Here is a 26,731-nt window from a genome sequence, read left to right on the forward strand (position 1 = left end):
CTATTATTATATTGACTAAAATATTGTCTACAAGCCACAAAAGCTCAAAATGACTTACAAACATTCCCCAGCATCCACCAACTCAAAATCCCAGGTCAGCCTTGCAGTTTACACTTGCAGACAATGGTGCTTCTAGTTTTTTTTTTACCAAAACTCTTCTGTCTGCTACGCAGATCTGCATCAAAAGTAATGACAGCGCTCATGATAACATTGTTTGGTTTCCAGATGGAGGAATACATGTTGATGAAAGCCCATGTAGTGTTACCCTCAGAGGAGCCGCTTGATTGTTTTGTGAGATTTCTCTGCACACCTGAAGATGACATACCTCGCTCATCCAGCAATTACCGACACACCTGGAGGTATTTCAAGGAATTTATTAGGCTAAGCATAGCCTAAAAGAAGACAGGATTAGTAAGTGTACTTATGCAAACAATCAATGAGAAAACAACATTACTCTGAGAGATATGGTTAAATACCTATAGTGTTCTAACAGTTATTAACAGAACTGCATTTCCTAGCAACAGTATATAAAGACAGTGTTTACTTGCTAAGTCCCTGCGGTTGTCACTAATCAAGAGGCATAGATGTCAGCGGTTGGTTGGAGGGCATCTTACCATATCTCTCAGAGTAATGTTGTTGTCTTATTGATTGCATAAGTACACTTGCTAATTTCTTATTCCTTTAGGCTATGCTTAGCCTAATAAATTGTTTAAAATACCTCAAAGTGTGTTGGTAAGTGCTGGGTGAGCAAAGTGTATAATTTTCAGGTGTGCAGAGAAATTGCTAAGCAAATTCAGTGTCTCCTCTGGGGGTAGCACTACAAGTCCAGACTTGGTCAGGATGTAAAGCACCTTTCAGGATCTGCTTCATTCAGGCTCGATCTGTAGCTGCAGGTTCCATCTCTTTCTTAAAGATGATTTGGTACAGTATCTTATTTAGCCACCTTTTTTAATCTCAGTCGGTCATTCCCATGTTGGTTTAAAGTTAGACCAGGTTATGGGGGAAGTCACAGACAGGGGGTTCAGTCGCAGACGGGGCATTGTCCTGAGTGAGTGCATTTTCTGCTGGAGTGTGAAGAAGCAGTTGAACACAGCAGTTTAACTAAAGCAGAATAACTCAAGCAGCAGAAAGATACAACACAGAACTCTACTGCACGCTGGATAGACTGCAAGCAAACTCCCTGGGAAACATCTCCTACAAGTCTGAATCCCACTCCATCTACCTTTTTAATATGCCGACTCTACTCCTCCTTTTCATATTACTGTCCTGTGTTCTCAAAATTTAATTTCCTTACTCCTCTGCTCCACCTCAAAGCTTATACATCTCACCCTCACTGCTACCATCCCTACTACTGCTCTCATCACCTCCTGCTGATACTTTACTCAACTGCTGACCCAAACACCAGGACAGGAAGGCATGTGCACTCCTATACATCCCACTCTCACTTTACTTTCCTCACCCTCCTTCTTCTCCTAACCTCTGGGGATATCTCCCCAAACCTTGGTTCTCCAATATCTCACCCCCACACCAGGCACCCTCCTTCCTCCAGGAATAGCCACAATCCACTCAATTTAATCTCTATTCTCTTGCTTCTAAAAACCACCCTTTCTTTTTCATGTGCACTCTAGAATGCCCGCTCTGTTTGCAATAAGCTCACCTCTGTCCACGACCTTTTTGTCTCTGGCTCCCTTAACCTACTAGCAAGTACAGAAACCTTGCTTCAAGCAGCAGATTCTGCTTCTCCCGCAGCACTTTCCTATGGAGGCCTTCTTTGGACTCACTCACCCAGACCCAGTGGTTGGAAAGAAGGTGGAGTCAGTTTGCTTCAATCTCCACTGAGCACCTTTCAAGTCCTCCATAACCCTCCCTCTCTATACTTCTCTTCTGTCAAGACTCACTGAATTCTGCTGTTTTCTCCTATTTCTCTGAGGATTGCAGTGATCTACCAGCCTCCTGGATTGGTGTCCCGCTTTCTTGATGACTTCTCTGCCTGTGTCAGGAATGGACTTGCCAATAATGGTGGGACTCACCTGCCTTGTGGGCTGCAGTACCAGGGATGGCTAGCTGGTGCTCTCAGCAATCAGAGACTCACCCCTGCAATCAGCCAAACACCTGAAGCTGATTGCAGGGGTTGTATTTAAGGAATGGCCAGACTCACAGTCAGGGCCTTGGTGTGTGTTTTTCCATGGGCCCCTGTACCTTGTATCCTGTATTCCTGTCTGACTTGTTGCCATCCCTGCCTGATCCTGACCTCTGCTGACTTCTCCTGCTTGATCCCTGGCTTGTGACCCTGTCCATTCTCTGCCCGACCCTCTGTACCGCACTGCCCATGAGTTACTGAACCCAGCTTGTGACCCCGACCACTCTACCGCCTGTTCCTGGTACTCCGTTTGCCCGTTTGCTACTGACCTGGCCTGCCTGACTACTCTTTGTATTGTATGTATTGTTATCGGTGGGTGGTTTGGTTTGTTTGCACTGTGTTTATGTTTAGTTTTGCACTGTGTTTTGTATTGTTAGTCTTAATAAATTATATTGTTTATACCATATCTGAAGCCTGCGTTTCCCTGTGTCAGTCCACACACCTCTGGTCATACCTGGAGCCCTGACATTCTGTCTACCCTACTTTCTCTCTTCTGAAATATCCACTATCATTCTTGGAGATTTTAACATCCACATTAATGCGAACAACCCAGCTACATCCCAACTCTTCAACCTAACCTCATCATTTGCCTTAACACAATGGACACAGTCCTCCCCTCACTCTGATGGGCATACATTAGATCTTGTTTTCTCCCATCTTTGCACTCCCTACAACCTCACAAACACCCCTTTCCTCTCTCTGATCACAATCTCATCACCTTCACTGTGTCCTCATCTTCAAACACTTATCCCTCCAAGCAGCAAACAATTACCCGCAGAAACCTTCAAAACTTAAACCCTTCTCTTTTCCACTGAAATTGACTGCCTCTATGACAGAATCTCTTCCCTGTCCTGCCCTGACCTGGCCACTGCTGTCTGCAACAGTTCGCTTTCATCCACACTACACTCACCTGCTCCCCAAACTACACGAAGTATCAGGCCCCCGACTATTACAACCTTGGCAGACTGACGACACCAGAAATCTTAAGAGACATAGTCACTCACTGGAGCGATTGTGGCGTAAAACCAAAACTCAGCAAGCTTTCACACTATATAATTCTGCTTTCTTAACATACAATTCCTCCCTTCAAGCTGCCAAACAAGCCTACTTTGTCACTCTTATTAATACCTTGTCATCCACTCCTCGTAGTCTCTTCTCTACTTTTAACTCTCTTCTTTCTCTACTTCCACCTCCACCCAGTACCTCACTCACTGCTTACAAGATTGTAAATCATTTCAAAAACAAGATTGATGCAATTCATAGGGGCATCGCCACTGCATAGACATCTATCCCACTTAGCATACCATGTACTAAAACTCCCTCAATACTTTCCTCTTTGGACCTTGCTACTACTGAAGAGGTCACTATCGTTTTCTCAGAAGTCCGACTCACCAACTGTCCCCTGGATCCTGTCCCCTCACAACTACTATGGTCACCTTCTTCTATCCTATGCTCCCTCACTCATATCTTCAATCTCTCCCTCTCTAATGGTGCCTTCCCCACCCCTCTAATGCATGCACACATCACTCCCTTACACAAAATGCCCTCACTGGACCCCACCAACCTGAACAACTTAAGACCCATCTCCCTGCTCCTGTTTACCTCTAAACTCTTACAACGCTTGATCTACAATTACCTGAGCTTCCACCTCACTGACAACAACCTTCTAGACCCTTTACAGTCTGGCTTTCGCTCACTACACTCCACTGACACCGCCCTACTAAAACTCACTAATGATTTACTAACTGCTAAAACCAATGGCCTCTACTCTATACTCTTACTACTTGACCTCTCTGTGGTTTTTGATACTGTTGACCATCCCCTCCTCCTCAAAAAAGTCCACTCTCTTGGCCTCTGAGACTCTGCTCTCTCCTGGTTCTCCTATCTATTGCAGCGCTCCTTCAGTATTACCTATAACTGTTTCCTCCTCTCCACTTCCTCTTTCTTCTTTTCTCCATCTACACCTCCTCCCTTGGTCACTTAATAAACTCCCATGGCTTTAACTACCATCTTTATGCTGATGACACACACATCTATCTTTCTACTCCTCACCTCACCCCTTCAGTCTCCTCTCGCATTACTAACCTACTAAGTGACATATCGGCATGGATGTCACTCCGCTTCCTTAAACTCAATCTTTAAAAAACTGAGCTCATACTATTCCCTCCAGCCCATTCCCCCTCCCCTGACTTCTCCTTCAAGATCAATAATACAACCATCAGTCCCTCCCCCCATGCCAGGGTACTAGGTGTAATCCTAGACTCCCATCTGTCCTTTCAGCCCCAAATCAAACCACTGTCCAAATCTTGTAGACTTCACCTCCGCAACATTTCCAAGATATGCCCATTCTTAACCTCTGAAACTACTAAGCAACTTATTCATTCCCTGGTTATCTCTCACCTTGACTATTGTAACTCCCTTCTCAATGTCCTGCCTCATCGCAGGCTATCCCCTTTTCAGTCTGAATGCTGCTGCCAGACTCATCCACCTTATTAACCATTCCAAATCTGACATCCCTCTCTTCCAATCCCTCCACTGGCTTCCCATTGCCCAACGCATAAAATTCAAAACATTAACAATAACATAAAAAAAAACATTTATAACTTTGCCCCCAATTAAATCACCAATCTTATCTCCAAATATCATCCAAACCGTCCTCTCCGCTCCTTGCATGACCTCCTCCTCTCTAGCTCCCTTGTCTCCTCTTTCCATGCTCATTTCCAGGACTTCTACAGAGCCTCCCCCATCCTTTGGAACTCTCTACCCCAATCTATCAGACTGTCACCTAGTCTGCCCACTTTTAGGCAATCTCTGAAAACCTATCTCTTCAGGGAAGCCTATTCTGTCTTCAGCTAATAATGGAATCTTCTGTTCCTCCTACCAGTCCATCCCCCACAGTTATTACCTTTTGTACCAACAGCCCCTTCCTTTTAGATTGTAAGCTCCAAGGAGCAGGGCCCTCCTAACCCTTTTGTATTGAACAGTATTGTTGCTGTATTGTATCCCTTTTATATTGTAAAGCGCTGAGCAAACTGTTGGCGCTATATAAATCCTGTATAATAATAATGTTGAAATGTGTGCTCAAGCTGATAGCAAGACAGAAACTTTCACTGTTCTGCCAAATTCATCTTGAAAAAAATCATAAGTTGTACATGTTCCGTGACTAAACTTGAGTTTTCTAATGGCCTCCACAATGGCTCCCCTCAACTCTCAGTAGTTCCTTGTTTCTTTTGCACTTCTGGGATGTTCCATTCTCCCTAAGCTTACATGGCTCTTCCTCTCCAGCAGGCACCAGCTGTGCCCAAGAGTATCATAGCTTTCCATAACCTACTTTTGAATGGACAACACTTGGCTGGTTACACTTACAGTAGCCCTCATGCACACTGGATGTTTTTACAGCTGCTGTTTTTGGATTTTAACATGTTTTTCTACAGCCAGTAAACTCTCCAGCATGTTATCCTATGTTTCCATGTACACAGACTGTAATAAATGTTTTTTGGCAGGGGCATTTTTTGGCTGGAAAAAAAACTCCAAAAGCGTTTTTACAGCTAAAATACTTATCTAGAAACCCACTAGTTCTAACACTGAAAACTTTTTTTTTTAGTGAAATAAAACTCTAAAAAATGCTAAAAACCGCAAATGCAAAACAATGCGGCTAAATGCCAAAACAAAAAAGCTAAAAAATGCTGAAAAACTCACATTTTTACATGCCTTTACACAGCTAATGTTACCATGTTACCAGCGTTATTAAAGCGTCCAGTGCGCATGGAGCCTTAAGGCATCATTGAAGAACTCTTCCTCTATGGTGATCGAGGTTGCTGCTGCAGAAGTCCCTTTCATCAGAGTTGCCTAGCTTAAACTCTTAAGGTCAGCATTCTGCACTCTCAGATGAGCCAGACAAGCTTCAAGCTCCCTGGATAACTGTACGCTGTCCCCTTGAAAGCTGGTTGGGATTCTTCTCTTTCATTCTAACAAGGCTTAAGTTCAAGAGACTTTCTGATCAACTCTCAGATCTGCAATGAGCTTTTTCTAGTCAGGCACAACTGTTGAGACCATTTGCTGGAGCTCTTTGTCTGTCCAGATTATACCTGTAAGGCCTATAACTGCAGAGCCCAATTCTGCACTTGGCAGCAGCGACTGGGTCTGTCATGATAGCTTGGCTGCTGGAGGTAGTTGTCACTCTTAGTTCCAAATTCAAATCCTCAGACAAGCCCCCACTTGTAGCTTTACACCTGATTCTATTTGTTTGTTCCTATCACTTCTAAATTACACTGTTTTAACAATGTTGCAACACTTTCTCCATCCACTTTTATTGTCTTTGGACCAAAAGACCGGAACCAAAGGGCAAGCAGGCAGTAGCTGTTTTTTTCTGTACTCTGCACAAGGCTGGCTAATGTATGTGTGTATGTACAAACTCTATTCATCTAGGCTTGGGAAAGGGGACAAGTTGAGTGCCAGAAAACCAGAGCTTCCACATTCATCTCACTTTTCAAAGGATTTGGTGACAATCATAATGACATCTAACTGTGTAGTGCTTTTGAATTGTGTGCTGGCATTTATTTTAGCCTTGAGCATGACCTTTATAGATATTTTTCGTGACTGCATAATAATATAACTATATTTTTAAAATCTGTAATTATCTACTGTAACAATATTTCTCTTTAATATTTGAAGCCATTTTCCTTGAATGAGATTTAGACAATTAACTTGTTTTCAGGGTTTGAGTCAGTAAAGCTAGTTATAAAATAAAGACAACTCACACTGATGAGTCAACCATTGTTGATAAGTGTTATTGTTTCTGTAAATATCATTAAGATCAAGAACATAGTTCTGTTTTCAGAGATTACGAAATGTCCATTTTCTATTAGATCCCAACAATGCGTGAGAAAACCTTCTGCAATCTCTGAATTACCATTTATGCCAGAGGCATCTTGAATCAAGTTAGTTAAAAATAGATTTTCCGTGTGACATCAATGAAACATAGATGGCAAGGGAGTTGGAAACAAAAAAGTGATTGCGTACAGCAGAGCTTGTTTTTTAAACTTTTCTGATCAGAGTGTTCACATTTCAAAATGCAGATTTTGTTTATGCAGTTTTTACAAGCAGTGCTTCAGATCAGTACTTTGCTACACATTGACAAATGTGTGCTTTGGTACATCAATGAGCATCCTTAAAACCATCTTGGAAGATTCAAGTGGAATTTTATTTACAGGTTTAATTCAACTCGTTGACACCACTAGCATAGAGGATCAAACCACTTATAATCCTAGAAGGAGGATGAAGTCAAGCTGCAACCTTACAACAATTGTAGATAATCAGAAGCATTCACACATTATTCCTGTATATGGATGCCATAAGATGACCCCTACTGAGACCAAAAGTCATTGTAAACCTCATCATGACTAGAAAAGTATTAGGCGATCTAAGACAAATAGCGGGGGGGCATATTCAGTATCAGATTGATGCTGCATCCACCTAGGGGAGTATCATTTGTATTTTTTTTTACCCATACTTCTATTTTAATTCCACATCTCTTAGGTATCTTGAGTCTTTCTAAGTGTTATTTGTATTTTAAGGCTACTGCTGTTTTTAAGGATCTCAGTTAGAACAGTTATAAGCTGGTGAAAGAGAACATGACCTTTTCTAAATACCCTGTAAAAACATACAGCAGGCCACCTTGCTTTCTGGACCTAGAGTTCTTTAAACTCTGAATCAATACGATCATGACAGGTGTGGGGAAAGAACAGAGGGCGCACAGGCCTAGTGCATTACCATAAAAAATGTTTAATAAGAAATAAAGTAGGTGTTGTACTCACAAATGACAATAAAGTCAAGGCACATCATAAAAGAACAGCAGGGTCAACACCGCGCTGAGTAACAGTCCACAATAGAGAGTGTAGACATCCAATAGGCTGATGCATTTCGAGGACTTGCCTCTTCCTCAGAGACAGGTGTGGGCCCTGTCACTTTCTGGTCTTTGTACAGTGTTATAACCTGAATATGTTTTAAAATGCCAACTAAACGAGGGTATCCAATGTGCTGACTGCAGTGGAACAGTGCCTAAAAAAGTTCCTGCTTGTATCTTTGGATACCTGGATAATTTACTGTGCCATCAGGATACATATATCCTCATTGCTTTGGGTAATTAATTGGTTACTCTTTTATCATTCCATTCTTGTCTGTGTTCAGCCTGCCCTTGCCTTTAACAGTGTATGCTGTGTTAGAAAATAAGAGATTCAGAACACAGGGTTTATGAGTCTTTTTGCAAAAATGCATTCAAAGCTTCTCTTCCTGCTTCTTGTTTTCTTCTGGCAATGTGTTTTATGCAAAATCCTGAGAAAGGGGCCAGTATGGTGCCATGAAATGCATTGGCTGTGTTATTATATTATAACATGGGCAATAAATATCCACATTTTGAAAAATTCACTTCTCCACTTCTCCTTTGCATTTGGGCCTCCTTGCTGACACCACTTTGCTATCTTTTGGAGCTCAAATATTTCTTGCTGTGAATACACCAGAATCCAGAGACTGCAGTGCGCTGATTGTCTGGATCACCCCACTGAGTATTGAGTGCAATTGATTTCTCTGCAGGGACAGCAACCTCACAGATTTGAGTACATTGTTACATTTTACCCTCTCTTCATATTATGTACTGAACTACTACCTGTAAACCTCTACACTATAGGGATCTCTCCTGTGACCCCTGCCCTTGTTTTATGGGTATTCATAAAAGCCATGGTTTATTGGAACACAACTTTTCACATTTTCCTTTATAGTTTGCAATGAATGCTGGTGATGGGAGACTCCCCTCTGCTAGAAACTGAGCTTGTAGGTGTGAACAGGGAAGGGGTAGCCATACAATGCCCCGCAAGTGTCACTGACTGCATGTCCCAATCTGGTAGTTGAATGGTGAAGTTTTCCCACTCCGGGACACCAGTCAGCATATCTTACTAGTTCTGGTGTGAGGAGCAAATTCCCTTCAGCCCAGTTCCCCTGGGCTGGAGTGAAGTCTCTTTAGATTGCTTTCAGGTACTGCTGAAGTGGAGAATTCATGCAGATTTGTGACATAGCTTCTAGCTAGAAGAGCACCAGAACATTTTGGAAAGTCGGGATATTCAAAACAAGAGCAACATAAATTCTGAAATAGTTTCATAAGTTACAAATAATTTGTTGTGTACTGTGAACCAATTACATGCAGTAAATAGCACTTTTTTGTAAAGCAATGACCCTCCAAGAGCAAAAGAGAAATGCTGAGCATGAACACACAGACAATACACTGAAATAACAAGCTTCACTGTCTTTGTTAAATCAGAGGATTCTGGAACACTCATGTTTGAAAGCAGATCAACATTGGTTCTATATTTGTTTGCAATCCTAATTCTATGTCATTCCAAAATGTACTCACCCGTGACCTAACAGTTACCTATACAGTATAATATACCAGGAAAGCAGACATGCACTTTCAAGTGAATTCAGCTCAGACATTTGTGAGGATGAAAAAAAATCAATAAAAGTTTTCAGCCCGCTCCATAGACCAAAAATAATTTAATTATAAGATGAATGCAGTTAAGGCATCTGCAACTTGAGATTTAAGTTTTAATTTTATCTTGTCTTAACAACAAGTTAACAGTATACCCGGGTGTGAAATAACAGACTATCATAGGACAATAGGAAATGGTTATGCTTTTGATTGACTTAAAATTGAGACCGTCTTTCTATCATTGAGCCAGAAGATAACTGTATGGTCACTTGGAAGTTTCCAAATTAGGTTTTTGATAGGATGTCATACTAAGAATTGGAATTAGACTTTTATTTTTAGCTGTGGAGCCTTCATCAAAACTGCCAAAACCATTATCAAGTTGAATATACTCAAAAGGAAAATCTGAGTCATATTTTTAGTAAAGTATATGAAGATTAAACTAGACTAATGTCTGCCCTATCTCTTTTCCTTTTTCAATGTGCAGAGAATGTCAATGATTAAAACATGGTGTTCCTTCTGATGATGACTAGCTATATAACAATCTACAAGTTTTGCTTTTAGATAAAATGGAAACCCAGTCAGGAGATAATGATGCTTGGTCTTCTCTCACCAATGCTAATGGGTATAATGATGCCTGGTCTTCTCTCACCAATGCTAATGTTGACTAGGCAGTTTTGCAGCACCTTTTGCAATTTTCAGTCTTGGAAATCATCCACTTACTATTCCAATAGTTTCTTGGATTAAAATCATTCAACTATAAAATTTTCCAAATGATTATTTTGTATTTGAAACCCTTTCCCCCCTTCTATCTGCTTTGTTCAGACAGGCCTTATAGGAGAAAGAATCTGAAGGCAAACAGTGCCTCTAGTGATCTCTCTTTAGAAAGCCTATTATACTGTATGTATCAAGCATCATGGCTGCACCTTGTAGAAAAGCAAGATAAAAAAACAAAGTTTAAAAATGTATAAAAGATAAAATAAAATTGTCAGAAGGCAATGCTGCTGTCAACCATTCTACAGTTCCAACCAGAGTTCCCCTAAAGGAGTCATACAGATGTTCTCAACACTACCATCTACACTTCCATTCCTTTTACGTTCGCACACAATAACAAAGCTAGACATAGATTTATTTGATTTGGTACTGGGAAGTAATCAACTGGCATATTTTGCATTCAGTTACTTGATTTCTGCCTAGGAGATGGGAGTCAGAGTAAATACCATTAGGATATGCAACTAGGATATGCAATCCAAACAGCTGATAGCCTTGCTATTGCAGCTATAGTATCATAACAAGAGTTTAGAATCATGGGCAGCTTCACAAGGCACACCTGGGACCTAAAGGCCAATTTATACTAGATGTGGGGCAGATAGGCGCTGAGACTCCTCCCACTGTCATCTAGATCTGGACATGGTTCAAAGCCATGATATTGTCAATAGATACACAAGTGTGAATAAGTGTTTTTACTTGGCTAGTGTTAATAGGTGTTTCTTGGTGATGCAGGATCAAAACAATAATCTTGCATAGGTTCCTTTGATGACTTTGTGTACCAGTGGTTGGAACTACTGGGAAAAGTACTAGCATTCTATTCAGAAATTTACTTGACATGTGTTCCAAAATCAAACTACCATGTTATGTTAAACATACATTTTCTGTGTTTAACTTCTTACTTCTTTTGTAAATATGGTCCCTGACAGCATTAGGTTAAACATGTAAAATGTAGACAAGTGAACCGTATGGTGGGAAAATCATCAGTTCAAATTTCAATTCTGTTTAAATTCTGAACATATCTTTTGTGTAATAAATTTGTACAATAATATCTTTATGGCCTAAAAGTATTTAGTATGTTCAATTTAATCCCAAAATTATGGCTGTTGCAGTTTAACTGGTTTACAAGTTGCACTGAGGGGTTTATTGAAAAATCAAGTTAGAGGGCTCTGAAAAGTGCGTGCAATAATAATGTAAACATAAAACCTCCACATAAATAATGTACATCAAAATAAAACCTAGCCTCCTCTACAGAGAATTAGTGAATGCTTCATCCTAAGTGTAAAAGGCAACATACATCATACCAGGGTCCCTTAAAATTGAAGTTCCCAAGCTTTTAAATGTTTTTTATATCATATTGGGTTTACTTGTATTACATTCTATACTTTGTTGATAATGCTGCACGGTGATTATGCTTTACTGTCTCTATTAAGCTCATACATATACAACAACAAAATAGAAATTCTAGAAAAACAAAAAAATGAAAAATGTGAAATTCAATTAAAAAATACTCAATAACTCAGCAATATCTAAAATTCTTGTTACTCTAAATTCTTCTTCAGCCATCTATAACACTTTTAGACTTAATTTAAAAACATGGAGGACATACATAAAAGCTATAAAGTCTGTAAGCTGGGCAGTTTCTTATCTTAACTGAACATATGCAGTTTTGTCAATTATGCACCACGTAAAAGCATCACATACACAGTTTTTAAAAAGTGTGCAAAGTTTTAAAATTGCCAATTTTTCAGCGTTGTAAATAATCGAATGACTGAAATGAATACTGCTGTCTTCTACACAGCTACTATCATTCAGTAAAGCAAAAATGTACTTCTAGACAAGACCCACAATTTTCAGTGTTCTTTCAAGTGCAAATGTACACATATATTAATATCTCCCATTTACTCCAATTTGTATTCATAAAACATACATGATTTAGTTTTTTGAATGATCTATATGATGGCATAAACTGTTCATTCATATAAGAAGACTTTTCTTATCTACAACATAGCAAATTCCAAGAGCAAAGTAATGGGAAAAAAAGTAAAAAAAATTACCTGTGTGCTGCAAAATATTATTACACTTATGTTACAAACTAACTATGTTACAAACTAACTATATTATAAAAATACATTACTAAATACATAAATATAAATAAAACCATAATATAAATATGTACTTATCAAAAAAGAAAAATTAAATTGCCTATGTGCTGAAAATAAATAACATGCATGTGCATAATTCATAAAAATAATTAATATTAATACTATGCTCTAAATAATATGTGGACACCATAAGGCTTTTCCTTTCTCCTTAGATATATAAGTGAACAGTTCTTCACACATATGCTCATGGCTGATGCTATCCAGTGAACCCCTCATGCATTCCACCACCTTTCAATCTGTACTCTCACCTAAAGATGTTGACTTATGTATATAAATAGATCAAAATATGCCTTCCCCATTAAGGGGTTTCAAACACCTCCTTAGCACATATCCAAATTTATCACCAGACCACTCTGTTTTAAAACTTCCATTCAGGTACAACAGGAGAAATTGTACCTTTGCCAGATAGTGAGCTCCTTAACTCAAAAAAATAAAGCCATCGTCTTGCTTTCCATCTTTTTAAAATCAATACTTTAATTTAAAAAATTGAAAATACACTCACATGGATTAGTGCACTACTGAACCCACACACATCAGTAAGACCACTTTAAAAATGATATATAAAATTTTAAGTTTTATACCCTAAATTAAATAATTAATTACACAAGATGTTGAAACATGTTGGGTTTCCTTTCTTTACCCATTGAACAATTTACAGTCGCATGACAGAACAATGTGGTCTGAAAGCTTTCTTCTTTAATAACTTTACAAAGGCCATCACGTAAATTTCAAAACATTTTGCATTAAACTGATTTTTTAAAGAATTTATACACATTTTTTTATTAATATTTCACAGTGTCTGGTTGAAACCTTGGGCTGAGCCGGCTGATAATGATAGTTTGCTGTGATCAGTCATTCTGTTTGTGAATTTCACCTTGCGCTATTCAAGCCTGATTTTTTCTTTTTTTTTTGGGGGGGGGGGGTCAGTAGGTTTAATATAGAAGAAAATTTGCAAGGAGTAAACTCAAGAATGTAATATGTCATACCTGCCATACTTGCCTTACTAAAAAATCAAGAACACTCTAAATATTATAATTTGATATGTTATAAATAGTATAAATAAAATACATATTATAAATATTATATGATAACACTTGTCCATTTTTACTTAAATAAAAAAAGAGAAAACTGTGATTTTTAAACATGTTTTAACCCTGACCATAATATACGTAGAAGAAAAATATGTGCAGACCTCAATAAATTCCCTTTATATGCTTTTTTAATGATTTTAAGTTATAATTAGCTTAAAAATGATGCAGTACACTTAGGATGCAGTATTACTTTTTATTCTGCTCACATTTGGGTGTCTGTATTTATGGACTGAAATCTCTAATATGAACATTATCTGTAATATCTGAAGTAACATGAGGACACAGAGCAACATTTGCATCATAGAGATTGCACTAAGTATTTTTACATTTTTTAAAAAGCCTGGATGGTTTAATACCATCTGTTGCTTAAACATGTTAATGTAAAATTAGCTCAGATTTTCTCATGTTAATCAGTACTGTATAAAACAAATACCTCCAGCTGTGAAAAGCTACACTTAGACAGAGGCAATCATCTCCTCCTTATTTACAGGTACACCTGCTGACTTAAAGTGCACCTGTGTCCAGACTATGGTCAGTAAAGTATTACCTGTTTTTTATAAACAGTAAAAGAGCTTTAAAACAACACAACTAACCTCTCTAACTGCAGGTACTGTAATGTAATTAATCCTCAAAGATCACAACAAAGACTCTAAAGTTAAGTTTCAGGTCAGCTTAGAAATACCTGCTATATGTTAACATTAGACGGTTTGCAGGCTGTCAAAATGTTACACGCCATAGAAAATAAAGGGGAGAGAAGTTGTAATTTCAGTGCTTATGCCATAAAATCTTAAGATGAATTGCTATGGATTACATGAAGCTACAGAGGAAAATGAGGGTTGGTTTTAACGTGTTCAGATTTTTTTTAATGCTTGTTAATACTTTATTGTACATAGTCTGGACACAGGTTCAATTTAATTTCTGTTATCTCTCAAGAACAAATAAAATCTTCCAACTAATTAAATGCCCTAAATATTGCACAATTCCTAAAGTAAACCAATGATATTTTAAATGAACAGAGGGGTGAAAAGTACATAAGCAGAGGTTACCTTTAGTTGAAACCAGGTGTCAAGTGATGAGTTGATACAGAGATATGGGACGCAAAAGTTGTTCTAAACTTCTTTCCTGAAAAAGTCTAGCTGGTCTCTGCTACCTCTTACTTAAGTCACGGTGAGAACAGTACTGTACTGATAGAGAGGCTAATTAGGAAGGAAGTGGAGTCACATCCAACTCCTTGAATGAAAAGTTAACATTTATTTCCAGCTGCCTATAGTACTTTACTTGAAGGTTCATTAGTTGTTATGACATGTAGACTTCAACATATTAACAAAAATATGCATTTTTAGCAGATGCTCGATTTAGATAACAACACTTTGTAGAAGGTTTTATTCAAACCAGAAAGTACATTCAATGTATCTCTAATCTTGAGTTGAATGGTGGTATTACATTTCAGAGGCTGGGATTTTGAGCTATTTTTGAAGAGAGTCTGTTGCTTTGTGCAAAGTAGAGACTCTGTGCAAAGGAGAAATCAGAGACAGAATGTATAAACTTCGTATTAAGTTTTATTGAGATTCTTATATAGAAAAAAAAATCTAAAGTGTTTCAGACATTCATAGAGTCCCCCTTCTGCAGGGCTTGGTACTATTTAGTGAAGCATGTACTGGACTGATAAAATGTAAGGGATTCTGAGGGGTAATTAATATGATCACTCCAGATGCTGGTTAAGATGGCTTAATCAGCTTCTGGAGTGATCACTTAGCAAATAAATGCAAAATAAAAGTGCACTTAGCATAGCTGAATTAGTAAAGAGAGTAAACTGAAACTGTGTTCCCTTTAAACACCTAATCACGTACAAGAAAATGAAAAAAGACATTGATTTTACATTTTCTGAAGTCCACCTGAATGTCCAACACCACTATAGGAGCAACATTCTGTGGACAGCTGAAATAAAAAAAAATAACTTTACAAAAAAATATATTCAGTAATATAAGTAAATACTAACCATGTGGTGTGCTATCCCTTGAAATCTCTCAATACAAAAATAAACCCTATGTAATTGATATGTCTATTTGTAGATTCTGTAAAGGTCCATAATAGTGTGTATAGTCCATTTTCACTAATTCAGTGCTGTGCAAACAAAAAAAAAAAGTGCTGTCTCTCCTTTGAGTGGAACACTTGCTCACCTTGTGATTAAACCTACAAATCAGTATACAGTTGGTCAAGTGCGCTGTGTTAATCAGTGGTATTGTTTCAGACCAGCTCTTCTATCTGGACTCTTCTTGATGGCTCCACAGATGTGGAAAATGCGTTCAAACAAAAACATATATTTCATAGTGCAACACTTCATGACTACTATAATGTGAATAACCTCAATAAGTGCACTCACATAAAGTGTTGTTAAAAGTATGCTCATTCAACTAAAATATCCTCTCCTATAGGTAGTGCAGATTCTCAAACACCTCCTCCAAAGCGAGACCAATACCCCATCAACACTAGGTGCAATGCATGCTCACCTTCCCATTAGACCCATATAATCATAGGTCACAAATTCTTGATGTTCATCTAACTCGGTATATTAACTTTCAACTCTTAGCAGCTACTTCACTCCTGTCCCTTTCAAGGACTGGTATCTTGCTGTATCCAGATGAGTATAGGCTCAAAGGGAAAAAGGATAATTCATAGTGCAACCCCGTATAGACATTGAATCATTTATTGAAGTCAAAATTTCACACTCACAGAGTAAAAACAAAAAGAAGGCTGTAGGAATAATCAAAGGAAAACTCCCATAGCGTTATACTGTTTTATTTAAGTAAAATCACTTAAAATTTCACTTACATCAAATCCAGGTATGTAGATCTTTAAAAACAAAATGTCCTAGGACTCTGTTGTACTCTGCATTCACCCACCAATCGCTATCAAAATTCCCCTGATATACAGTATGTGCTTCCCACACAATGGCCATTGAAACTCCTTCAGTCTAATTTCTTTCAAAATATTGTTCTATTTCTTTTTTTATTCTCAATCCCATCTCATGATCCTGAAGGAGTGACTCATTTAATTTTCACATATTTATCTTATTCTGCTCTCTCCCCCATGATAACTTGATTTACTTTAACCAGCGACTCTATATATTGATAGAACATAGACTTTTAATCTATTCTCGAGTATGTCGCATGTGCCGGAGAGTAGAACGTATAGTCTTTATTTCTGGGATGTTTAATTCTCCAAACATCTATAAGTTGACACTGATATAACATTCTTCGCATAGCTTTCAGATATCTACCTTCTTCTCTCTGCACATGTGACAGCATATCAATCTGAGGGTACATGCAAAAATTAAAATCCCCTGCCACAATTAATTTGCCCATTTTAAAATCCAGGAGCTTTCCCAATATATTCTTCAGATAGGCCATTGGATTTCTATTACAGCAATAAATATTTGCCAGTGTACACTCTGTTTCCTGTAGTTTCCCCCTCAGGATCCTCCAACTGAAATCTTAAAATTTTGGCTATACCAATTGCCACTCCTTTAGCATGCTTAGCTGGTGAATAATACCAGGTAGGATAATATCTAGAGTATAACTTTGGTTTCCTGTAATAAGTGAGTCTCCTGTAAAAATGCTATTGCAATAGATCATTGTTGTAATTCTCTGAGAATATTATGCCTTTTCCCTGGAATGTCCAGTCCCTTAACATTATAAGTCATAAAACTAACCTCCTCCATTTCCTGTATATATATATATATTAAAAAAAAAAAAAAAAAAAAAAAAAATATATATATATATATATATATATATATATATATATATACATATATTAATTAGCTTTATTATTTTTGTCACTATCTGTTAAGGTGTTGTAACACTGTTTTTTTATGTGTTTGTGTTCACACTTTTTTATCCAAATTAGAGATTGTATCCCACCAGCTAGACAACAACTTGTTGTCATTTATCACTTTGATTTAACACATTGATGTGTTATGAAGTCATGTGGTTCTAATTAGAGATGAACGAATCGAACATGACGAAGTGGAATTCGTTTAGAAGATTAGGAAATATTCGATTCGCGCCGAATCCGAAAATTAGCAAACTTCGGATGCACGAATCGAATTTTCCCAAAAATGGCGGCGACATGTGTGGCGACGGAGCGGAGATCTCTGGGAAGGCGCGCAGACAAGGCGCGCTGACCCATAATGCATTCATTCATGACATGTGATCGCATTAGCCAATCAGCAGCCAGCCAGCCAGCACTGTGTAATGGTGGAGCTATAAATCGCGGCCATCTTAGAATTCTCCATTAGCCTCCGGTCATTCAAGAGAGACAGACCTCTGTGTATTAGGGACAGAGTTAGGGCCACAGAGACTTTAGGGCCACAGAATCATTACTTAGGGACACAGAATCGTTACTTAGGGACACAGAATCGTTACTCAGGGACACAGAATTGTTACTCAGGGACACAGAATTGTTACTCAGGGACACAGAATCGTTACTCAGGGACAGACACAGAATTGTTACTCAGGGACACAGAATTGTTACTGAGGGACACAGAATCGTTACTCAGGGACACAGAATTGTTACTCAGGGACACAGAATCGTTACTCAGGGACACAGAATTGTTACTCAGGGACACAGAATTGTTACTCAGGGACACAGAATTGTTACTCAGGGACAGACACAGAATTGTTACTCAGGGACACAGAATTGTTACTCAGGGACACAGAATTGTTACTGAGGGACACAGAATAGTTACTCAGGGACACAGAATTGTTACTCAGGGACACAGAATTGTTACTCAGGGACAGACACAGAATTGTTACTCAGGGACACAGAATTGTTACTCAGGGACACAGAATTGTTACTGAGGGACACAGAATCGTTACTCAGGGACACAGAATTGTTACTCAGGGACACAGAATTGTTACTGAGGGACACAGAATCGTTACTCAGGGACACAGAATCGTTACTCAGGGACACAGAATTGTTACTCAGGGACACAGAATTGTTACTCAGGGACACAGAATCGTTACTCAGGGACACAGAATTGTTACTCAGGGACACAGAATTGTTACTGAGGGACACAGAATCGTTACTGAGGGACACAGAATCGTTACTCAGGGACACAGAATTGTTACTCAGGGACACAGAATTGTTACTCAGCGACAGACACAGAATTGTTACTCAGGGACACAGAATTGTTACTCAGGGACACAGAATTGTTACTGAGGGACACAGAATCGTTACTGAGGGACACAGAATTGTTACTCAGGGACACAGAATTGTTACTCAGGGACAGAGAATTGTTACTGAGGGACACAGAATCGTTACTGAGGGACACAGAATTGTTACTGAGGGACACAGAATTGTTACTCAGGGACACAGAATTGTTACTCAGGGACACAGAATTGTTACTGAGGGACACAGAATCGTTACTCAGGGACACAGAATTGTTACTCAGGGACACAGAAATGTTACTCAGGGACAGACACAGAATTGTTACTCAGGGACACAGAATCGTTACTCAGGGACACAGAATCGTTACTGAGGGACACAGAATCGTTACTCAGGGACACAGAATTGTTACTCAGGGACACAGAATTGTTACTCAGGGACACAGAATCGTTACTCAGGGACACAGAATCGTTACTCAGGGACACAGAATTGTTACTCAGGGACACAGAATCGTTACTCGGGGACACAGAATTGTTACTCAGGGACACAGAATTGTTACTGAGGGACACAGAATCGTTACTGAGGGACACAGAATCGTTACTCAGGGACACAGAATTGTTACTCAGGGACACAGAATTGTTACTGAGGGACAGACACAGAATCGTTACTCAGGGACACAGAATTGTTACTCAGGGACACAGAATTGTTACTGAGGGACACAGAATCGTTACTCAGGGACACAGAATCGTTACTCAGGGACACAGAATTGTTACTCAGGGACACAGAATCGTTACTCAGGGACACAGAATTGTTACTCAGGGACACAGAATTGTTACTGAGGGACACAGAATCGTTACTGAGGGACACAGAAACGTTACTCAGGGACACAGAATTGTTACTCAGGGACACAGAATTGTTACTCAGCGACAGACACAGAATTGTTACTCAGGGACACAGAATTGTTACTCAGGGACACAGAATTGTTACTGAGGGACACAGAATCGTTACTGAGGGACACAGAATTGTTACTCAGGGACACAGAATTGTTACTCAGGGACAGAGAATTGTTACTGAGGGACACAGAATCGTTACTGAGGGACACAGAATTGTTACTGAGGGACACAGAATTGTTACTCAGGGACACAGAATTGTTACTCAGGGACACAGAATTGTTACTGAGGGACACAGAATCGTTACTCAGGGACACAGAATTGTTACTCAGGGACACAGAAATGTTACTCAGGGACAGACACAGAATTGTTACTCAGGGACACAGAATCGTTACTCAGGGACACAGAATCGTTACTGAGGGACACAGAATCGTTACTCAGGGACACAGAATTGTTACTCAGGGACACAGAATTGTTACTCAGGGACACAGAATCGTTACTCAGGGACACAGAATCGTTACTCAGGGACACAGAATTGTTACTCAGGGACACAGAATTGTTACTCAGGGACACAGAATCGTTACTCGGGGACACAGAATTGTTACTCAGGGACACAGAATTGTTACTGAGGGACACAGAATCGTTACTGAGGGACACAGAATCGTTACTCAGGGACACAGAATTGTTACTCAGGGACACAGAATTGTTACTGAGGGACAGACACAGAATTGTTACTCAGGGACACAGAATTGTTACTCAGGGACACAGAATTGTTACTGAGGGACACAGAATCGTTACTGAGGGACACAGAATTGTTACTCAGGGACACAGAATTGTTACTGAGGGACACAGAATCGTTACTGAGGGACACAGAATTGTTACTGAGGGACACAGAATTGTTACTGAGGGACACAGAATTGTTACTCAGGGACACAGAAATGTTACTCAGTGACACAGAATTGTTACTGAGGGACACAGAATCGTTACTCAGGGACACAGAATCGTTACTCAGGGACACAGAATTGTTACTCAGGGACACAGAATCGTTACTCAGGGACACAGAATCGTTACTCAGGGACACAGAATCGTTACTCAGGGACACAGAATTGTTACTCAGGGACACAGAATCGTTACTCGGGGACACAGAATTGTTACTCAGGGACACAGAATTGTTACTGAGGGACACAGAATCATTACTGAGGGACACAGAATCGTTACTCAGGGACACAGAATTGTTACTCAGGGACACAGAATTGTTACTGAGGGACAGACACAGAATCGTTACTCAGGGACACAGAATTGTTACTCAGGGACACAGAATTGTTACTGAGGGACACAGAATCGTTACTCAGGGACACAGAATCGTTACTCAGGGACACAGAATCGTTACTCAGGGACACAGAATTGTTACTCAGGGACACAGAATTGTTACTCAGGGACACAGAATCGTTACTCAGGGACACAGAATTGTTACTCAGGGACACAGAATTGTTACTGAGGGACACAGAATCGTTACTGAGGGACACAGAAACGTTACTCAGGGACACAGAATTGTTACTCAGGGACACAGAATTGTTACTCAGCGACAGACACAGAATTGTTACTCAGGGACACAGAATTGTTACTCAGGGACACAGAATTGTTACTGAGGGACACAGAATCGTTACTGAGGGACACAGAATTGTTACTCAGGGACACAGAATTGTTACTCAGGGACAGAGAATTGTTACTGAGGGACACAGAATCGTTACTGAGGGACACAGAATTGTTACTGAGGGACACAGAATTGTTACTCAGGGACACAGAATTGTTACTCAGGGACACAGAATTGTTACTGAGGGACACAGAATCGTTACTCAGGGACACAGAATTGTTACTCAGGGACACAGAAATGTTACTCAGGGACAGACACAGAATTGTTACTCAGGGACACAGAATCGTTACTCAGGGACACAGAATCGTTACTGAGGGACACAGAATCGTTACTCAGGGACACAGAATTGTTACTCAGGGACACAGAATTGTTACTCAGGGACACAGAATCGTTACTCAGGGACACAGAATCGTTACTCAGGGACACAGAATCGTTACTCAGGGACACAGAATTGTTACTCAGGGACACAGAATCGTTACTCGGGGACACAGAATTGTTACTCAGGGACACAGAATTGTTACTGAGGGACACAGAATCGTTACTGAGGGACACAGAATCGTTACTCAGGGACACAGAATTGTTACTCAGGGACACAGAATTGTTACTGAGGGACAGACACAGAATTGTTACTCAGGGACACAGAATTGTTACTCAGGGACACAGAATTGTTACTGAGGGACACAGAATCGTTACTGAGGGACACAGAATTGTTACTCAGGGACACAGAATTGTTACTGAGGGACACAGAATCGTTACTGAGGGACACAGAATTGTTACTGAGGGACACAGAATTGTTACTGAGGGACACAGAATTGTTACTCAGGGACACAGAATTGTTACTCAGTGACACAGAATTGTTACTGAGGGACACAGAATCGTTACTGAGGGACACAGAATCGTTACTCAGGGACACAGAATTGTTACTCAGGGACACAGAATCGTTACTCAGGGACACAGAATCGTTACTCAGGGACACAGAATTGTTACTGAGGGACACAGAAACGTTACTCAGGGACACAGAATTGTTTCTCAGGGACACAGAATTGTTACTCAGGGACAGACACAGAATTGTTACTCAGGGACACAGAATTGTTACTCAGGGACACAGAATCGTTACTCAGGGACACAGAATCGTTACTGAGGGACACATAATCGTTACTGAGGGACTCAGAATTGTTACTCAGGGACACAGAATTGTTACTCAGGGACACAGAATTGTTACTCAGGGACACAGAATCGTTACTGAGGGACACAGAATTGTTACTCAGGGACACAGAATTGTTACTCAGAGACACAGAATTGTTACTCAGGGACAGACACAGAATTGTTACTCAGGGACACAGAATTGTTATTCAGGGACACAGAATCGTTACTGAGGGACACAGAATCGTTACTCAGGGACACAGAATTGTTACTCAGGGACACAGAATTGTTACTCAGGGACACAGAATTGTTACTGAGCGACACAGAATCGTTGCAATAGTGGTGTAACCCTCCTGCGCTCCAAGTATGTGTTTAAAATTATTAAACCAAAATAAATGTATAAACCCCAAAGGAGCTGCTAGCATTAAATCATATACCAGTGATCAAGTGAATATAAAACATAAAAATGCTGCGCTACATTCAAAACAATTAAGTGAATGTGGGATCCAACATCTCAAATCAAAAATGTGACAATAATGATAACAATATAAATCTATACGTGCTTACTGATAATCAAAATATCAAAAAAATCACCCAAAAGATGAAAAACACAAAACTGTATATATACGTATGTGCATAAACACACATACATATAATTAAATCACACGTGCATATTGTGAAGTGAAAAAATAACCATAATATTGATATACGCAAACTCAAAGTCCAAAAATAAAATGTTGTAGGTGAACGAAACAGTAAACGGTGCTTCCAAATAATACTGTTAGTGACCACGGGTGAAAAAAATCGTGCAGGTATCTGGGTGTATATAGATCTTATGAATCCAACCACCTTCTGGATTAGCCTCTCACCTCATCCCTTCGACCCTTGCGGATCAAATAGCAGTAATGGATCCCTCTCACAGATCCTCCAGGCACCAAAGCACTCCAAAAAATGCTTTTCAGAATATAATATTCCCACTTAGGCTCTTCTCCAGGAAAAGTTGAAATATCAATCTCTCAGAATGAGAAAAAAAGGAATCCTCCCATAGTGTAGTATATTTATTATACCATAGGAACATGTAATATCTTATAAAAACGAACTTACGTAGCAGCCAGTCCACATTAGAACCTCATGCTTTCAGATGAGGATATATCTGTTGGGTGTACAGCTGAACACACAGGTGTACCAAGATGGCCGCCACGCCGGAAATACGTCACTGCGCTACGCCGACACGTTACGTCACAATGTCACGTGACTTCATCAGGGCTGTCAATCACAGTGACGATCACTCTTTATATACCCGGCCAGATAGAAAGAACCACCCACATAGGAGGTGTTTTCTTCAGCCTAATCTCATCAATACTTCCTGCGGCCATTACACTGAAGACCACTAGGGACTACTATGCAAAAAATACATAAGCTAGTAACTGCAGTGGGCGCATCTACATAAAAAAGTCCGAGGAGTGTATAATAATGCACCGACTGCAATTAATATACCTAATTGTTAAAAACAACAAAATAACCTTATACACATTCCCATTTTAATTAAATATGTTATTTATTAAATAAAAAATAAAAATAATATTAAAATAATATTAAAATAGACCATATCTCACCTAATTACATGCTAGAAACGCATGTAATCTCTAGTTATATACCAAAATTAAGCAAAAATACAGCCAATAATTTTTTATATACAATTACCAGGAATATATATATACCTCTGCATACAAAGACGCATACGTATACATACAATCCAAACCTCAATCTGATCGCAAATAATATATAGGTAATTTATATTAATTTAAAAAACTATATTAAAAAATTGATAATTATTAATGAGAATAATTTATCATTTAAAAATTATTAATAATACCTACACCCTTCACCAGCACATAAGGGACCTACTCCGAAGGAACTCACACACATATATTCTATCTAAAAGCATGAGTTTACATAATCAATGTATAAATTGTATATATCTATAGCACCATCTCAAACTACCTCAAAAATCAGAAATAAAACAATTTAAATCAAACTCAATGTTCAAACCATTGGGGAAATAAGTGTGCATACTATAAATCCACTTTGACTCTAATTGGCTCAAAGTACGCACCTTATGGCTGCCTCGCCAGTGTCTCTTATATTTCGTGATACCCCAAAATTTTAATTCACTAGGGTCTTTGTTATGACATTTGGCGAAATGCTTAGAGACACTATGCTTCGGGAACCCCTTCTTTATATTTTGCACATGTTCCCGGAGCCTGACCCAAAGGGGTCGTTTGGTTCTCCCTATATATTGCATTCCGCAACTGCATTGCAGCGCGTACACAACTCCCTCTGTCCTACAAGTGATACATTCTTCAATCTTAAATTCTTTCTTACTCACAGATGAAGAAAAAGTCATCAATTTCTTATTCCTGCCTTTTGTGGATTTGCACGCATAACATGTCCTGCATGGAAAAAACCCATTTATATCAAAAAAGGTGACATTCTTTTTAATGGGTGGATCAAGAACATTTTTAACAATTTTATCTCTTAATGATGGGGCTTTTCTATATCTAAAACTGGGGAATTCTGATATTATCTCTTTCAGGGCCGGATCAGCTTTCAATAGTGGCCAATATCTTCTAAAAATAGTTTCCACTTTTTTATAATGGACATTGAAATCTAAACATATCACAAGTTGGTCTTTCTGTTCCTCATTTTTCTCTCGATCTACCAACAGCAAATCTCTATTTGTATTCCCAACTTCCTGGATCGTTTTGCTAATTAAGTCTTGCTGATAACCTTTGGCTTCAAACCTCTGGCCTATATTTTTTGCTTGACTTAAAAAATCCTCCTGCATCGTACAATTCCTTCTAAGTCTGATCATTTGACCTTTTGGTATATTTAATAACCACGGCGGGAAGTGGCAGCTGTCTTGAGGAATGTATCCATTCCTGTCGACACTCTTGAAGAATGTCTTCGTAATAATTTTATTTTGTATGATGTTAATATCTAAATCTAGGAAACTAATCCGCTCACGACTATATTCCCACGTAAGAACAATGTTTTTACTATTCCTATTTAGATTTTCACAGAAACATAATAAATCCTCTTCTCTTCCCTTCCATAATACTATAATATCATCTATATATCTTTTAAACAATATTAATTCTTTTGGGGGACTCAAATAAACTGCCATCTCTTCCCAATATGCCATGAACATGTTTGCCACACTGGGAGCAAAACGGGCTCCCATGGCTACACCCTTAATTTGATTATAAAATACGTTCATATGCCAAAAGTAATTATGTTTTAAGCAAAATTCAAAACATTCCAAAATATATTTTCTCTGCCCTCTTTTCAGATTTCCATATTCTTTTAAACCCCATTCAGTAGCTTCCACCCCTTCTGTATGGCCAATAATTGTATATAACGATGAGACGTCAGCTGTTGCCAAGATCACATCATTACCATCTACTATATCCAACATTTGTATTAAGTGCTTAGTATCTCTCAGATACGACTTAGTTTCTCTCACCAATGGTTGGAGAAACATATCCACGTATTGCCCCAATCGTGCCATTAGGGATCCAATCCCATTAACTATAGGACGTCCCGGAGGATGAATATTATTTTTATGAATTTTCGGGATGGTATAGATAATGGGAATTCTGCACATTTCAGGAACAAGATATCTGGCTTCTTTTTTATTCAGATACTCTTTCTCACATCCTCTTTTAAACTGTTTCGTTCACCTACAACATTTTATTTTTGGACTTTGAGTTTGCGTATATCATTATTATGGTTATTTTTTCACTTCACAATATGCACGTGTGATTTAATTATATGTATGTGTGTTTATGCACATACGTATATATACAGTTTTGTGTTTTAGACACAGAGTCGTTACTCAGGGACACAGAATCGTTACTCAGGGACACAGAATTGTTACTCAGGGACACAGAATTGTTACTGAGGGACACAGAATCGTTACTCAGGGACACAGAATCGTTACTCAGGGACACAGAATTGTTACTCAGGGACACAGATTCGTTACTCAGGGACACAGAATCGTTACTCAGGGACACAGAATTGTTACTCATGGACACAGAATTGTTACTCAGGGACACAGAATTGTTACTCAGGGACACAGAATTGTTACTGAGGGACACAGAATCGTTACTGAGGGACACAGAATTGTTACTCAGGGACACAGAATTGTTACTCAGGGACACAGAATCGTTACTCA

The sequence above is a fragment of the Staurois parvus genome, unplaced genomic scaffold (assembly GCF_062004578.1).
Source record: "Staurois parvus isolate SC_StPar_1 unplaced genomic scaffold, SC_StPar_1.0 ptg000668l, whole genome shotgun sequence".
Taxonomy (NCBI): Eukaryota; Metazoa; Chordata; class Amphibia; order Anura; family Ranidae; genus Staurois; species Staurois parvus.